We start from the raw sequence: 4,002 nt of genomic DNA on the forward strand, positions 1-4,002 counted from the left end.
TCTTTAACTCTGAGCTTCAGTAAAACTCTCCTCCTCTTTAACTCTGAGCTTCAGTAAAACTCTCCTCCTCTTTAACTCTGAGCTTCAGTAAAACTCTCCTCCTCTTTAACTCTGAGCTTCAGTAAAACTCTCCTCCTCTTTAACTCTGAGCTTCAGTAAAACTCTCCTCCTCTTTAACTCTGAGCTTCAGTAAAACTCTCCTCCTCTTTAACTCTGAGCTTCAGTAAAACTCTCCTCTTTAACTCTGAGCTTCAGTAAAACTCTCCTCCTCTTTAACTCTGAGCTTCAGTAAAACTCTCCTCCTCTTTAACTCTGAGCTTCAGTAAAACTCTCCTCCTCTTTAACTCTGAGCTTCAGTAAAACTCTCCTCCTCTTTAACTCTGAGCTTCAGTAAAACTCTCCTCCTCTTTAACTCTGAGCTTCAGTAAAACTCTCCTCCTCTTTAACTCTGAGCTTCAGTAAAACTCTCCTCCTCTTTAACTCTGAGCTTCAGTAAAACTCTCCTCCTCTTTAACTCTGAGCTTCAGTAAAACTCTCCTCCTCTTTAACTCTGAGCTTCAGTAAAACTCTCCGTCTCTTTAACTCTGAGCTTCAGTCAAACTCTCCTCCTCTTTAACTCTGAGCTTCAGTAAAACTCTCCTCCTCTTTAACTCTGAGCTTCAGTAAAACTCTCCTCCTCTTTAACTCTGAGCTTCAGTAAAACTCTCCTCCTCTTTAACTCTGAGCTTCAGTAAAACTCTCCGTCTCTTTAACTCTGAGCTTCAGTAAAACTCTCCTCCTCTTTAACTCTGAGCTTCAGTAAAACTCTCCTCCTCTTTAACTCTGAGCTTCAGTAAAACTCTCCTTCTCTTTAACTCTGAGCTTCAGTAAAACTCTCCTCCTCTTTAACTCTGAGCTTCAGTAAAACTCTCCGTCTCTTTAACTCTGAGCTTCAGTAAAACTCTCCTCCTCTTTAACTCTGAGCTTCAGTAAAACTCTCCTCCTCTTTAACTCTGAGCTTCAGTAAAACTCTCCTCCTCTTTAACTCTGAGCTTCAGTAAAACTCTCCTCCTCTTTAACTCTGAGCTTCAGTAAAACTCTCCGTCTCTTTAACTCTGAGCTTCAGTAAAACTCTCCTCCTCTTTAACTCTGAGCTTCAGTAAAACTCTCCGTCTCTTTAACTCTGAGCTTCAGTAAAACTCTCCTCCTTTTTAACTCTGAGCTTCAGTAAAACTCTCCTCCTCTTTAACTCTGAGCTTCAGTAAAACTCTCCGTCTCTTTAACTCTGAGCTTCAGTAAAACGCTCCTCCTCTTTAACTCTGAGCTTCAGTAAAACTCTCCTCCTCTTTAACTCTGAGCTTCAGTAAAACTCTCCTCCTCTTTAACTCTGAGGTTCTGTAAAACTCTCCTCCTCTTTAACTCTGAGCTTCAGTAAAACTCTCCTCCTCTTTAACTCTGAGCTTCAGTCAAACTCTCCTCCTCTTTAACTCTGAGCTTCAGTAAAACTCTCCTCCTCTTTAACTCTGAGCTTCAGTAAAACTCTCCTCATCTTTAACTCTGAGCTTCAGTAAAACTCTCCTCCTTTTTAACTCTGAGCTTCAGTCAAACTCTCCTCCTCTTTAACTCTGAGCTTCAGTAAAACTCTCTGTCTCTTTAACTCTGAGCTTCAGTAAAACTCTCCTCCTCTTTAACTCTGAGCTTCAGTAAAACTCTCCTCCTCTTTAACTCTGAGCTTCAGTAAAACTCTCCTCCTCTTTAACTCTGAGCTTCAGTCAAACTCTCCTCCTCTTTAACTCTGAGCTTCAGTCAAACTCTCCTCCTCTTTAACTCTGAGCTTCAGTAAAACTCTCCTCCTCTTTAACTCTGAGCTTCAGTAAAACTCTCCTCCTCTTTAACTCTGAGCTTCAGTAAAACTCTCCTCCTCTTTAACTCTGAGCTTCAGTAAAACTCTCCGTCTCTTTAACTCTGAGCTTCAGTAAAACTCTCCTCCTCTTTAACTCTGAGCTTCAGTAAAACTCTCCTCCTCTTTAACTCTGAGCTTCAGTAAAACTCTCCTCCTCTTTAACTCTGAGCTTCAGTAAAACTCTCCTTCTTTTTAACTCTGAGCTTCAGTAAAACTCTCCTCCTCTTTAACTCTGAGCTTCAGTAAAACTCTCCTCCTCTTTAACTCTGAGCTTCAGTAAAACTCTCCTCCTCTTTAACTCTGAGCTTCAGTAAAACTCTCCTCCTCTTTAACTCTGAGCTTCAGTAAAACTCTCCTCCTCTTTAACTCTGAGCTTCAGTAAAACTCTCCGTCTCTTTAACTCTGAGCTTCAGTAAAACTCTCCTCCTCTTTAACTCTGAGCTTCAGTAAAACTCTACTCCTCTTTAACTCTGAGCTTCAGTAAAACTCTCCTCCTCTTTAACTCTGAGCTTCAGTAAAACTCTCCGTCTCTTTAACTCTGAGCTTCAGTAAAACTCTCCTCCTCTTTAACTCTGAGCTTCAGTAAAACTCTCCGTCTCTTTAACTCTGAGCTTCAGTAAAACTCTCCTCCTCTTTAACTCTGAGCTTCAGTAAAACTCTCCTCCTCTTTAACTCTGAGCTTCAGTAAAACTCTCCTCCTCTTTAACTCTGAGCTTCAGTAAAACTCTCCGCCTCTTTAACTCTGAGCTTCAGTAAAACTCTCCTCCTCTTTAACTCTGAGCTTCAGTAAAACTCTCCTCCTCTTTAACTCTGAGCTTCAGTAAAACACTCCTCCTCTTTAACTCTGAGCTTCAGTAAAACAGTGGCCTGGAGACTTTTTGCGTTTTTTTTGGTCTTAAATAAACTTTGGTATTGTTGCCCTCTACTTTGTTTGCCGTCTCTACTCATGCAGTTGAGACCCCTGTGAGTGGGGAAGGGTCACCCAAGTGTTTGATGGTGTATGCAGGTGTGAGGTGGTTTTGCCAGTGTTGATGTAATTGTCTTTGGGCTAAATTCGTACACCCCATCGCCTGTTACATTCAGTAAAACTCTCCGCCTTGAAGTAAAAGTAAAAAGTTTACAATTTCTATTTTGTTTCCAATTGGTAAAAGTTTAATTACAAATGTTTGAACTGTTCATTTTTATTTCTTGAACTGAAGTGAAATAAACTGTTACCTGCACAAATGTAATTATTATATGTAAGGTTTTATTATTTATTTTTTTACTTAACTACATTTTTCCAAGAAAAATTCTTTTTTTTTTTTTTTTTTTTCCCCACGACCCTGACGGAGAAGCGGCTTAGAAAATGGATGGATGGATGGATGGATGGATGGAATTCTTTTTTTTTTCTGTTCTAAGCCGCTTCTCCCACAGGGTCACGGGGGGTGCTGGAGCCTAACCCAGCGGTCATCGGTCGGTAGGCAGGATACACCCTGGACAGGTCGCCAGTCCATCGCCAGACAGACAGACACAGACAGTCACTCACACCTAGGGGTGATTTAGCATGTCCAATTGGCCAGACTGCATGTTTTTGGACTGTGGGAGGAAACCGGAGAACCCGGAGGAAACCCACGCAGACACGCGGAGAACATGCAAACTCCACAGAGAGAGGATCCCGGTCGCCTGGCCGGGGAATTGAACCCAGGCCCTCCTCGCTGTGAGGCTTTTTTTTAAGCCTCGCTTTTTAGTTAAAGCCCAAAAAATCAATTCAAACATGTAAAAATGAAAATTTCATCATGTCAAGGAATGTTCATATATTCTTAATGGGGGGTGCTATATACATGCTTTAATACAGTGTTATTTGGTCTTTCGTAGTGGTGGAAAGTGATACGTGGGGGGGGGGGGAGACAAACACATGAACACAAACCAGTAGTTGCATGCTAAGTTTATTGAGCACAAATTAGGAAGTTAACACTGAGGTTTTTGTTAATCAAGATTAAAAACAATTCATAATTAAGAATGATTAAATTAAGAATTTCAAAATTGATTTTAGTCCCATCCCAGTTCAAATCAAAATAAAAGTAATCTTATATGCTAAAACATTAATAAACATCTACAGAAATTACATAAATATTACTGGA

This window comes from Pygocentrus nattereri, chromosome 12, assembly GCF_015220715.1.
Source record: "Pygocentrus nattereri isolate fPygNat1 chromosome 12, fPygNat1.pri, whole genome shotgun sequence".
In the NCBI taxonomy this organism is placed as follows: Eukaryota; Metazoa; Chordata; class Actinopteri; order Characiformes; family Serrasalmidae; genus Pygocentrus; species Pygocentrus nattereri.